Genomic DNA, 14,830 nt, shown 5'->3' on the forward strand with positions numbered 1-14,830 from the left:
AAAACCACTCAATAGGTTACTAACCTATTTTTGAGGCTATCCACCGAATTTGAATTTTACCTTAAGCTAACTGAGTGAATTTCTAGTGATATCAGGAGGGACTCATGGTCCCTCGGAAACTTAAGTACACTGGGATGGGGAAAAGGGCAGGAAACCAACTGGGCACCCAGAGTTCAGGGCCATAAAAATCAGTTTAATCAAGGAAGGTGTATGCTGAGAAACACCCAGACACCAAGAAACAAACTAGCCAAGACAACCAAGGAAGAAGTAATGTTGGCCACAGGATAAACATTTATATGTGGTTACCGGAAAAATCTCAGATCCCACAATGTGGACTAAGGTTGTAGACTCAGCAACGTGACCCTGAGTTAGGAAAAATCTCAGTCCCTAAAAGATCAAAGATGTTCCAATTCTCTCGGAATAAGCAGCCTGTTTTTTTACCCCAACCCACAGTTGACTTGTATGACTTCACTGTCCTGGACTCATTCGTTCAATATTCCCTTCACAGCCATATGCCGTTAGCACTGTTGGTTTCTCTTTCTGTGTCTAGCAAATGATCCAAATCTATTTCCACCCACCTGCTCTCTTGTACTCTGAGAGTGGGGATATTTGCAATAAAGAGAACCTGTCAGTGCTAATTAGGGAGGAAAGCCTATGTGGCAATGTGTAGGTTTTCAAGACAAGAAAATCCCCCACGGAGATTCTGTAGAACACTTTGGATACACTGACAAGTTAATAAAAAGCTTGATTCAGTGACATTTTTAACGCACTGGTATGGAAAGTACCACTGGAAATAAAGTGACTTTCAAGGGACAGATTGTTTCATTGAACTGCATGAAAAGCTATGCTTGCCCTTAAATCTCATCTGTTTCACAGCTCCTGAAGTGATGCATCAAAGAACAACTGGTAAGGGAGCTGTGGCCTCAGGTCCCACCACCTGACAACAGGGTTTTTGTGGCACTGGGGAGCGTCATTGCTAGAGAAACTCACTCATCCAAAGAAAGCAGGCTGAGTGCTCTGCTTTCACTCTTTCCAAACCTGTATACACAGAGAGCTAACTTGGAGAGGGGAAAAGAGGAGAGAATGAGCCACGGTGACACAGATGGATCTGTGTGTGCTCGGGATGGGGGAAAACACAGTCAGGGGAACATTTGCGGTCACAGCTTTCAGCACACCAGGCTTCGTGGTGTTTGTTTCAGATGTGTGCAGGATCACTGGCTTTACAAAAAGTTCTCTTCCTTCTCTCCTATGAAAGTAGTAGAAAGCTATTCCTGCCTGCCTGAGCTTCACCAGTATTCTAACAAGTTGCTTAATAAATCAGGCACGTGATAGCTCAGCAATTCAATGATGACTCTACACTATTACATGGCTGGCGAGATAAGGTAAAGTTATTATTAAAGAAGGGGAAAAATATTTGTAGCAACATGGATGGTCCTAGAGTTCATCATACTAAGTGAAGTGAATCAGACATAGAAAGACAAATATCATACAATACCACTTATATATGGAATCTAAAAAATGATACAAATGAACTTATTTACAAAACAGGAACAAACTCACAGACCTAGAAAACAAACTTACCATAGGGGAAATGGGGGAGGGATAAATTAGGAGTTTGGGATTAACAGATACACATTACTATCTATAAAATAGATAAACAACAACGTCTTACCATATAGCATAGAGAACTATATTCAATATCTTATAGTAACCTATAACAGAAAAGAATCTGAAAAAGAATATATATATATATGTATATCTGAATCACTTTGCTATACACCTGAAACTAACACAGCATTGTAAACCAACTATACTTCAATAAAAGAAAGAAAAAAATGAAGGAAGGAAAGGAGGAAAGAAGGAAGGAAGAAGGGGCAAAAGAGCTCAAAATGCATAGTAGCTCCTAGGGTTAGCAGTTCAACAAGAATAAGAAGAACTATTCAAACTTCTAAGTAGCTTATGTCCATTCATATTTATGACTACTAACTACTGACATTTCAAATCATCCCATCTAAGTAATCTAAGAGAAGCCAAGTAGTCAAATTGTAAGCAATTATGCTTATTTCCATGAAGTAGATATAATCAGACTTATATCTTGAATTTCAACAAATGACTCAAGAAAATAAACAATGTGGTAGATTGATAACAGAAATGGCTCTCATTCTTCCCCTCCCATATCTACACCCCTTACATTATGATATTTTAGCTCCTTCCACCAAGAGGTGGAGTCCTATCCCCCACCCTTTGAATGTGGGCCAACTTGTGCCTTGCTTTGGCCAACGTAATGCAGAAGAAATGATACTGTTCCAATTCCAAGCCTAGGTGGCAAGAAACCTTGCACACTTCTGCTTTCTCTCTTGGACTCTTTCCTCTGCTGTGAATAAGTCCAGGTTACCCTGATGGAAGATGAGAGGCCATGATGAGCAGAGCCTAGTCATCCCAGCTGAGAGCATCCTAGACTGGCCAGCCGCCAGCTGACGTGCCATCTAAACGGAGATGTCTGAATGAGCCAAGCTGAAATAAGCTGAGTCCAGCCCAAATCAGCAAAACCCAGATCATCCAGCCAATCAATAGACTTCTGAAAAACTGTAGATGGTTATTGTCTTAAAGTATTACATTTAGCAATACCTAATTGATAACAATGAAAGGATATTAACTTTCTTTTGAACCTGTTATCTGATTTTCTCTGGAGTCATCCTGATGTCTTTCATAAACATGTACAACAGGGCTTGTTTTCATTACTGACATAATATACAGAAAAGGATGTTGTTTTCTTTATTAGCAACACTAATTTTTTACTTTGCTCAAACCCCACATCTCTCCATCCTCCTGAGAAATGTCAATATCCATGTGGAGGAGTCTTTCTAGTCTGATGTTTTGTTTTGTTTTGTTTTGTTTTACCTTCTCAATCCCAAGAACCTTTACCCTCGTGGCTCTTCAACAATCATCTCTTATTGCCTGAATTGCTTCACCCCAGAATTTTTAATCTCCCATATCCCTAAGCCGCCTCCCATTTCTCACATCTGATTTTCAAATTTATTGAAAGTTTCTATCTTTGGTTCCTCCATTTTCTTACATTATGTCTGCTCCCTTTTGATCTCACTGCTGTGGCAGACACTATACATTGGCTCACTTAACTCTAATATCAGACCTCTCTTCCTCAACCCCTGGGTAATAGAGGCTGGAAAATTATGACCTTGAACTTCTGGTCTCCTTTGCAATAAGGGGTGCAATGTGACACAGTTCTGTCCAAAGAGGTTAGGGGAAGTCCCACTGGATGGCTTTCCTTCCCAAAGAGAACCTCATTAAGAGAAAGTCCTTGACTTCTTCCTCCTCCTTCCTGCCTGGAACTCAGATGTGATGATAATGTACTTGTTCAGCAACTAAACTGCAACCACAAAGATCAAAGCTATGTGACAAGGATGAAAAAGATGATATACTAATGTTACAATGGTGATACTATGGAGTTACAACATGACCCTAGTCCCTTATTCAGGATTTTTGTTGTATGAGAAAAATTTCTTACTTATTTAAGCTAATCCATACAGTAAGGCTTTCTGTTGCTCATGGCTATATAGTACAGTTGTACTGTTACAACTTCCTTCCCTATTTGATCCTTATGTATTTAATACATCTTGCCTTCAATCACACTACACTGCAACATTCCAAACTAGAATTCCTCCAACTACCCACCTACTCCTAGACCTGAATCACAAAGCTTAACTAGAGAAATCATTAAAGCACGTATTCTTTCCATCGTGAACTTATCATCTTCAGCTTTAGTTGGTAAAGAATCCTGAGCTTTACCCAATACTGGAGTAAGGCTCCCCTGTCTTCACCTACTAGCAGCAATTAATGTTTACCACCTCCTTGCTCTTTGCAATGTGGCTTTGCAAAGTTCCCTCATCAGCATTCTTTCGTATGTTATATAGAGGCCTTATGGGGACTCCCTGTTTCACTTTTTTTTCTCTTTTCCCTTCTTTTCTGGGAACTTAACTTTATCTATGACAACACTTATTTTATCTTCTCAGCTTAGTGTAGAAGGACCGCTTCTTCTAACCAAGGCAATTTCCTCCTCTTTTGTCCTAGTGGTCCTCTCCTTCCACATGCTCAGGGATCACTCTGCATAAGTCATTCTCCCTTCTTCTGTATTTTCAACCACTCCTTCTTTGCTGGTTCTGTCTCCTAAGCATAAAGGTACTCACATCTCTACCATCTTCATATAGCACCTTTCCCTTTATCGATATCCACTAGCTATTGCCCTCTATCTCTCCACACTGCAATTGTGGTCTGTTTCCATAAAATGGTAGATTGAATATATCCTTACACTCTTCAAATCCTCTGCAGTTGTGGGCCTGAATCCACCAATTCTGAAGCTGCCCTGATTAAGATCAACAGAAATCTTCTAATTGCATAAGTCAATGTAATATTTTCAATCCTTCTTTTCTTTCTCTGGCTTTCCACACCACTGATCACTTTTTGAAACTCCATGTATTAATCAGCTATTGCTGCATAACAATCCACCCCAAAACTCAATGACTTAATACATCAATGATTAGTTATTTTAACACAAGTCGGTGGGTCAGATGGAGGCTGTTTGATCAAGGCTGGATCTGGTTGGGGATAGTTTATTTTTCTGTTATGACCAGTGAGCTACTCAGACTAGTCCTTCTCACAGCAGAGATACAAGAGTACAGGCCCAATTGTACAAGCTTCTTTTCAAATCTCTATCACATCTGCCAACATTCCACTGGCTAAAGCATGTTATGTGATCAAGCCTAGAGTCAGAAAAGGCAGACAATGAAAGTGTACATAATAATAGGAGTAGAAAAAAATAATAATAGGAGTAGATACAAGGAGGGATAAAAAAATCAGTCATTAATGCAATTCACTTATTCTGTTACTTTGGGGATTTTTGTGTGTGTGATTTCACTTCTTTCATAATTGTTCTCTATCTTTTTAGGGGGTCTCTTCTGGCCCATTCCTTGGATGTGAGTATTCTCTAGTGTTTGGACCTCTGTGTACCTTTCTTCTCCTCACTCTGCATACATCCCTGGGTGATCTACCCTCTATATATTAAGGACTCTTTTACATCTCAACATGTACCCTTTTCCTAGTCAAATGGAAACATTTCTAGTTTTCCACATGCATTGTATTTTCTCATGCTTCCATGCTTTTGAACATTCTGTTTTTTCCTTCCTGGCAATTTCACCTTTCTTAGCCTGGTTATATCTACCTTTCTTCTAAATGTCACCTCAGCTAAAGCATGAACTTCCTTCCCTTCTTCCCCCATCCCTCAAAGTCCAGGCTAGTGTTAGCATATACCAGCCCACTATGGTTGAAATAGTTATTTTAAATAAAAATATGTATTAATTTTATTCTACAGTTTTTAAAATCATGGTATACTAACCAAAGACATAATACCAAAATTTGTTTTAGGCTACTTAGATGAAAGGTAACACAGAAACAGATTTTATTCTGCTTTTTTCTTCTACTCCTCTTCAAGAGAGATTCACAATGTGAAATGTGATAGCTGGAAGTGGATAATTGATTTTATCTGGACTTCAAATATAACCTTTAAATGATAGGCCTTAAATAGTTTTTTTTTAATTGATGACATACTCTGTTTTGAAGTTGACCTTTTGTACCTTCATTTTAATTTTATATGTAAATGGATGAATGCTTTTCTTTTGGGGGAAGCACACTTTGTTCAACCATGTCATTGGTATCTAACATGTTATATGCAAGGCTCTAATAAATACAATAGAATAAATAAGTATAATTCTATCAAAATATTTTCTTAGGCAGCTTCTCCTTTTCACATTGAGTTTTATTATGTAACTTTCTGATAAATAACTCACTGGGAAATTTACACATTAGCAGTCTCTTGTTAGCAAAACACATAAATGCCATAAACTTGACAACTAGTCAGGGACAGAGACTGTGCTGATGTAAAAGTAAACAAACAACTACAAATAAGTATTTCAATAGCACCACTTAGTTGAAGAAAGACTACCTATCAGTATAGACTATAATAGGGGACTTCAAAAGGAAAAAAATTATTAAAACTGAACCATAAAAAACTCTGGGTTTCATAAAACAACTCTGCCCCAACACATAACCCTTTTAGCTCTCATTCATTAATTTTAAAACAAAAACATTTATTGAATCAGCCATTGATCTCAGCTCTACAAGTACATAGGGAGCATGGTTTATCCTGCTTTAAGGTTGAAAAAATATGCACAACCTTAAAGTTGAGAATTATGTTTCATTTGAAGCGTTACTGAGGATGTAAGGCCCTGAGATAGCTTTTCAGATAGCTCTGAGGGACTGTTCCAGAGAAGTAAGGTAGGTGCCAGGATATACGGGAGTTTTTTGCAAACAAACAAAAACAAAAACTCAGGGACTCAAACTTCAAAAGATTATGCCTATTTAAAGAAAACACAGACATCTTAAGTTAATAAATTTAGTGCTTTTCTCTCTATTGGAAGATGCAAGAGTCTGGGCTTATTAATATCATTCCTTTCATGTGCACCTTAACTATTTAGGGCCAGTATCCTGTCTGTCTCCACCATGGATCCCCTCAGGGTGTACTATCCATGGTGGCTGATGATGGCTTGATGATGGCAACATCCTTTGTTTCCTGAAATGGTAGGTGACATGCTTTGTCAACAGCACCTCCTCTTGGTCATTAATTCGAACAAAGTTTGGGAGGCATTTCATGACCAATTTTGTCCCATGGTGCTAGGAAGGCTCCTTCCCAGATGAGGCGAAGATTCTGTTGATGGGCCACTCAGTGTGCTAACTTTTGGATCAGGTCCTGTCGATAATCTAAAATTCTCTGGATCACCTGTTTTACTAGTCTGTTATGATCTACGAAGTGTTTCCCCTTGTCATTTCTTCCCATATCAGGAGTTGCACTATTATAATTACTCTATGCAGAGTTTGTATATATATATATATATATATATATATATATATATGTGTGTATATATATGTATATGATACCTCAAGAGGTGTAGGCATCATTAATTTTGTCAGAGGCCTGGATACACACTGGGTAATGCAAGAGACAACAATCTTATAAAATAGACAGGATATAAGTAATAAAGCTAGTAATGTTAATTAAGTCATAGTACAGCAGAGACAGGCACATGGCATAAATAAATGTGAAAATGACAAGAGAGAACAAATTAAAACAATGATTAGTGTAACATTGTAATCTGTTCTCAGTAAGCTATCAAGTCCACAGGGGAGCCAGCTGGAGAAGCCAAATTCCGGAAGGATCAGGTAGAGAGAAAAAGATAAATGTTTCATCTTCGTTAAAAAAGGTATACCTTAGCAACCTGTTGTAGGTCATAGTTAGCATAAGAGCAAAGGTTTTACGGAAAACAAAGATTAAAAGCCAATATATTTCAGAAAAAAGTCACAATATTATGAATCATGTTTATCAGTTCATTCAGTCCCATGTCAACTAATTCCTGCTGATCTGGACGAAGTGATCAGGTTTTCCACTAGTTTTGTAACTTCTTACCCAGTTCAATGGTATGATCTAAAAGTTTCAGAAACTTATTTGTCAAAATGTTCTTTTTATGAATCTTCTTGAAGATCTTCATTTCATAAAAGCATCAGAGCCAACAATGATTGTCTATAAATGACAAAAGACTTAAAATGGCATGGTTAAAGATCTGCTTACAATGCCATTGACAAGAAACTTGGATATTTCTGTGACACATATTTTAAGATAGTAACTAGAATTATGACTGATGACTTTGTGCCAAGACATGTCAGAATTTTAGGAATTCCATATAAATTTTGAAGTATCTATATTAATGATATTTACCCATACAGAATAACCTAAGAAGGTTTATCTCCAATTAGTTGACAATGCTTCTCAAGTAATTCAACACACCAAGTATGCCTAATTAATTTAACATTCCTCTCTGAGATGCCTCGGTTTCTTTGAAGGGTCAAAAGAACTTCAGTTAGAATTTGATATTTAGGACATTGTCAAAATATCAAAAAGGTTTCCAGTTTTAAAAAAAAGATAAAAAGTTTCAAAACACTTAAACACTTGGTCAAATAGGATCATGGGTCACTGTGACACAATACTCATTCACTTAACCAAAGTGGCAAAAGATTTCAAAAGCAAATACAGATAACTTAACAGCAAAGAAACGCATATAACCTGTTATCAAAAGCAGTTGTCCAAGAAAACTTTGTTCTCTTGAGAGAGGAACCAAATCCAGTCCAGCCTACTTTTAATAACAAAATCCACTTACTTAATTAAATTTAATCTCATCTCAGGCTGACCATGCACAAAACTCCTTTTTCAGGGCTCCCTTTCTACAAAACTCCCACAACTCTCTGCATCCATATTAATTTGCCCCTTATTTTTCCATCCAGAAACAACCAGCTCTAGGACAGAATCACTCTTGCCCCTTAACAAAATGTATTTCAATTCCTCACACCTTCTTCTGCTGAAAACACACACCCTACTTTCCTTGTGTAGTGAAATGGTTCCCTTGTTGTTTCTAGTAGTTTTAATTACCTATTCCAGTTTTAACCCATAAAACCTTAATCTCTAGTGAAAACCGACAAGCAGCAAGTAATTGTGAACTGTTTGTCATACCAGCGTTTCCTGGTCGGCAAACTTTGGAATATTCCATAACCTCTAGAAACATACCCCTTCTCATAGCATAATTCCTTCTCTCCATGTGCTTCAAGACATGTCGAATAAACCCCAGACTTTTAGTTTTCCTCTGGTAGCAAGACAAAAGTAGGTCAACTTAGATCTGCTTAGCAATTAATGTCCTACTATTTTATTCTATTTGGAAGGACCTGGATATTCAAGGAATTCCCATCATTTGACTTAATTCAGCAAAACTCTAAAGTTTTAAGTCACCAAAAATCTGGAGAAAGTATTTTAGATAGACATCCCTAAAACATACTTTTCCTAAAGAGTTCACCTGAAAACTCTTATTTACCTCTATTTTACAACTTATGAAAATACCTTCATACCAAGTTAATTTTTTTCTTGTGACAACTCTGAACCAGAAATAACATGAACTTACTGACTGCTAGAAAACCTAGGTACAATAAAACTCTGTGTTGATTAAACCAACAAGCTGAAGCTAGCTTTAATACCAGGTTTTAACTTAATATTGAATATTTCCTAGATCACGTGAACCTGAAATTCATTCTGGCCAGTTTCTTTCATGTTTAGTATGATTTAATTTATAAGTGCTTACTATTAAGTCAATTAAACAGAGTTATACATTTAATTTTGATAGTAGTTTCTGGAGGTAAAGCTCTCATATATAGTATGTACACAGACATATAAAGAGACATAAGAAATCTCACAGCTTCACTTTAAAACTGTTGAAATAAATATTTGTTGGACTTACTATTTGTGGAGAAGACTTTTAAGATTTGTATTTGCACTTAATAAATCTTTAAGGAAGCTGTGAATTAGATTTTGAATGAGGGAGCCTTTCTGGTGGTTTGAGTTTTAAAAGCCCTTTCTTCTGCCTCCTTTTTTTTTCCTAATAGAAACTAGCTCAATCTATCTGATTGAGCAAATTAGGCTCAGGCTCAGGTCACTGTGGGCTGTATTTACATTTCTGATTTGTACAGATTTGCAAGACAAAGACAGTTGCTTTTAACTCTCCATAGAACTGGTCTGCCTCCTAAATGATACTAAAGTATTGATTTGCCCAACTATAGTTTTCTTAATTTTCTTTTATATCAGTGAGATGATCTCCAACTAAACTGAAATTCAAGGGGTCCATGTTCTAGAACTTTAGGGTTCAATTTATCATGCCTTCAAAAGTTTGCACAAGGCATTCAACAGAGGCCCTCTTTTTGAGTGCACAGGTTAAACCCAAAGCAAAAAAAAAACAAAAAAAAAACTGTATTGTTTTTTATTATCCCTTGAATATTAACTTCTATTTTTTATTTTATATTGTGTGGACTCAGGTAACCCTGTTGGTTACCTTAGTTTGTTTAATATTTCCTGAGGGGCAGATTCATATGCCCTGTCTTATACCAGGCAGGGGAAGCATTCCCCAGTGAGACCTGTCTATCCCACAATATAATTAGGCAAAAGAGATGTAACTATCTTATATAAAGCCCACTTAAATATACTAACTTTTATAAATTTTCATCTAATTCTATCAAATTTTATACCTTTAATTTTAGTTTCTATTAGGACTCAATCAACAAAACTTGTTCTTCTAAGGAGTCCAGAAATCTTTCTTTTCATCCTGACCATTTTATTTATTTTTGTAAAAAAGGTCTTGGGATCCCCAATGACGGTTGAGCCAAGGGACTCAGACCATTTTGTTAATTTTTTTAAACTTAATAATTGGCCTAACTGTTTCCCCAAATATTTGCTGGTCAGGTATCTCAGTGCAGTTTTCTTCCAGCCCTTTAAATATATATATTTAAATGCATATATAATTTAAATACATTTAAATTTTCTTTCAGCTATATATACATACATATAAAATGTATACACACACACACACACATTTTAAGCTGGGGTAAAAGAGCAGACTTGTTTGGGGCCCTTTTTAATGTTGGGGACCATAAAGGGGTCTCATTGGGCCACCCAACTTTAGGGTGTGTTGTATCAAAATCTTTTGTTCAAACCCATTAATGTCTGTTTTATTTATTCCATTTTAAAATAACCATCTAAAGATTTCTGTATCCATTTGGGATGAGTCCTTTTAAAATTTCCACCTTGTTGGGAAGAAGTCTCCAGACTTTCCTTCAATTTTTTCTTACTTCCCTGTTAATGGACCTAATTAATATTAATTATCCTAATATTTTTATTAGTATCTGTAAGACCTATTGAGGGAAAGCAGAGACCACAAATAAAGCTTCCCAAACTGTTTTTTTGTTTTGTCTTTTTTTTTTTGTATGTGTGTGTGGTTGTTTTAAACTAAGGGAGTTCTTAGGTTAACCATGGTTTATACATATTTTTCTCACCTAACTTGGTTTTTAGCTTGGTACCAATGAAATTGCTGTCATAATGAGAGCTCTATAAAAATTTACCAAATTTAGAAGTTTCTCCAATTTAAAGGATCCATATCGTCTGGCTGGGATATTTCTTAAAAATGATTCAAAGCACTAACAGAGAGTTCAGGGTTTTTGAGCACAACCCATCTGTTCTCCTTGCTTGACCCTGCAATAAACCTTCTTTGCTCCAAATTCTACCGTTTTGGTTTGTTTGGCCTCACTGTGTGTCAGGCACACAAACTTGTGTTTGGCAACAGCTGGAGTGTTAGTTGGAGGCTGGCCTTTTGATGCCCCTCATTTAGGAAAGATGTTAGACCAGCCTCTCACCTAATCCTACCCAGTCCAGTGGTCTCAGTGTCTTTCAACTGGGGAGGCAGGCACCTGTTATATACCACCAAATAAAACTCAGGATCATCAGCCAATAATCAGGAGATCTGAGAACCAGGAGAGACTCACCTAAATTCATCTGGACTCTCTGAGGAGGCCAGTGGGCATGAGAGGCCTCTGCTGGTACCAAGGCTCAGGTTCCTTGTAGAGTTCAGGTGAAGGAGAGAAGTCTGCTTGGGGTCCTTAGATTGGTCAACTGTCAATTGAAAACAATGCACAACCTAAATGTTATGTTTTATTTGGGCCATTACTTAGAAATCAAACTCATGATACAGTCTCTAAGATAGCTCTGGGGGACTGATCCCAAGAGGTAAGGGAGGAGCCAGGATGTATAAGAGTTCTTGAAAAAAAAAAAAAACAGGTAGTCGAACATCAAAAGATTACTGCTTAAAGAAAAAACAGACATCTCAAGTTAATGAATATCTTCTAGTAACCTATAATGAAAAAGAATATGAAAATGAATATATCTATGTATATGTATGATTGAACTATTATACTGTACACCAGAAATTGACACAACATTGTAAAGTGACTATACTTCAATTAAAAAAAAGAAAAAGAAAAAAAGGCCAAACATCAAGTTGTTAGAATGGTGAGTGGGAGAATGTTTGTAACGGCCATGGGAGAGAACCAGAGCTGAGGAGACCAGAGAACTATCCAGAGGTTTTCCCTGCTGTTCCGAAAACCCCACTGTGGATGGAGACCACGGAGTTTCAGAGGTCCACTCTGTTCACTTAAGGACTTCCCCACCAGCCTGGATGTAGGTAGAGAAAAGGCAGATGAGTTGGATCAATTCAAGTGTTCAGCTGTATTGAACTGTTAGTCAACAAAGAACCAAAGGAAACCATAGCTTTCTTCATTTTGTGATGATTTCTAAAAGAAATAGCTAAAAGCCTAATTCCAAAATGACTCCAGGAGAGAAGCCTCTAGTAGAAAGCCCCCAGAGAGGGTCTCCTTCACATTTGAACAAATTCCTGCCACAGTGGCCTGATGTCCTCCCCATGGTGGCTGGCAATCTCCAGGCTCTGAATCTCACACTCCATCCAACATTAACTAGGGTTGAAACAGAATGAAGACTATGTAGGCAGAAAACCCTTTATAAAAAGCTTTTATTTTTCTCCACATTCTTGTCTGTGTCTGCAAGGAGACAGTTGAGCCTTGAACATTTTAGTCAGGACCAATTATTAATTCTTATACCTTGGAATAAAGGAAGGAGAAATGTGTTTAATCATGCTGCTTCAGCGCTGTGTTCAACATCTGTGTCATCCATGTCTTTACCTAAGGAGGATGGAATATAATGATGACTGTTGCCATAAGAAATCTACCCACCATCTCTTAATGTTGACTGAGGTCAAACTATATATGTTTATATCTGATTACGCATTTAAAAACCAGGCCTATATGATGTGTTGAATCAACATGCACGATTAGTACTAGTGCTTAGGAAATGCTTTATTATGTGGAAACCATGACGTAAATGCTCATTTTGTTCATATTCAGTGTTATTTTCTCCCTGTACAAAAGTTGTTTTAAAATTAACCACTTTAACAGTTCTCATCTGGCCTATGAATAAATATTTATAATGTGCTTTGACTATGAAAAGGGTCATTAGCATATAAACTTTGACAATGAATGATTTCCTCTGATAAGGCTGCAGATTTTTGATGAGCAAAATGACTAAACTTAATGAAGGCATTTTATGCTGGTAAATACCTTACTCCAGTCCTTCAAAATCATCAGGAAATGTCCTTCATGAGACATGGTTTAGAAGAATCACAGAAATTAAGAGCTGGGTGAGACTTAATTGGTCTCTTTGCACCTGTTCTTTCCCTAAATCAGTATAGCGGATTCATGAAGTACATTTATTTTTTAACCAGTTTATAGCTCCCACCAGTGCAATAAAGCACTGTAACAGACAACAGGGTCAGATGATATACCCCGAATCAAAAAGATCAGCATTTCTTTCCACTGAGAGACACTAAATAAGAAACAGATTTTTTTTTTCCTCTGTGATGGAAGGAAATATGCTGAGTCTTGAGATTGGTTTCAAGTTTGTAATTTGTGGATGAGACAGGGCATGGATCACCCATGACATGAGTAGAATTTTTAGCTAAATAAATGGTTCAAAAATTACTACCTTTGCTAGAAATGGCAGGAGCAGAGGGGACCAAAACACACAAATGAATGAATCCTCCAAACCTTAGCTCCAAACATTCTTATTGTTGCAATTGTGTGGATGAGCAGAGCATACCACCCACATCACTGTAACTTCACCTTTAGCTGCATGAACAAGTACTGAATCATAATAAAAATTCACACAGAGACAAGGGCAGGAAAAAGAGATAGACATCTCATACAGAATCTATGAGTTTGGAGGAAAGGGGTCAACTTGCATGGAAAAGTCTTTTTTTTTCCTCCCTTGGTGCCTACTTAATTCCCTCCCCCCCAACCCCCCCAGTGCGCTCATCATAGTGCAGTAATGCGAGGCTTTGTACTCAGCTATCCTTTTTCACTCATACCCCAGAACACCCCATATACCAACAAGACAGGGAAAGATCAAGTCAAAATCCTAGAATCTGATAAAAACACTGTCGCCCAGGTGTGACACTAATACAAAGTTTCTGTACTCCTAGTAATCCACCCCTCCCCTGGCTTTGACACCCACAGTGGGATTTAAAGGACGTACCAAGTAGGAGAGGATCTTGCTTGTTACTTAGATCTTGGCCTCAACACCGTTTTCTTTAAAAAAAAAAAAAACTGTTTTCTTTTCAATCATCTGACTTTCAGGAAATACAACAGCATGCTAAATGGTACTCCCACAGGTGCCACGACTGTTTTAAGGCTGACCATAAAAGGTCAAAGGGTAGGTGATGGCCCAATTCCTGGGAATCCCTTCCACTTCCCCAAAGTAGTTGGAATAATCCTCCCACTTGTTAGCATATGAAGTTACCAAGCTCATGAAAACTAGCAACACCTTGCCTCCTGGCCACTCTCCCTTCTGAGTGAGATGGACCACACTCTATCTATGGAGTCTGTATTTACTTTTACTTTGAGCACCTAACCCCGACACCTCATGGCCTTTCTGTTGCCTTCTGAGACACCCTATACTCTGTCGATGGAGTATGTATCTCTCTGAATAAATGTACCTTTACTCAACTGAGGCTTGCTCTTAAATTCTTTCCTGCGCGAAGCCAAGGACACACACTTGGTGGGGCACGTCCCAGGGACTCAACTGAGACCTGGGCCATGGCCATCCTCTCGATCCACTTTTTAACTGTATCAAAAGAACTGTAGAAGCAGATACCCAAAACAGAACCTATAGGGAAGCAGGGTTAGCATTACAAATTGGAGAGTTCCATCAACATTTACATAACATATGATGCTCTACTAGTGAGAGTGTTAATGACTGTGATTTTAAGTG

At 37.6% G+C, this 14,830-nt stretch overlaps 1 protein-coding gene across 1 annotated transcript in view; it reads right to left on the reverse strand.

Moving 5' to 3' along the window:
• Window positions 1-14,830, reverse strand: part of SYTL5 (synaptotagmin like 5) — a 303,237-nt gene that overhangs the window by 239,700 nt on the left and 48,707 nt on the right. The window contains exon 4 of the mRNA XM_064483299.1: window positions 11,479-11,605. The gene's annotated coding sequence lies outside the window, so the exon portion shown is untranslated. The remainder of the gene's footprint in view (window positions 1-11,478; window positions 11,606-14,830) is intronic.

The sequence above is a fragment of the Camelus dromedarius genome, chromosome X, assembly GCF_036321535.1.
Source record: "Camelus dromedarius isolate mCamDro1 chromosome X, mCamDro1.pat, whole genome shotgun sequence".
Lineage (NCBI taxonomy): Eukaryota > Metazoa > Chordata > Mammalia > Artiodactyla > Camelidae > Camelus > Camelus dromedarius.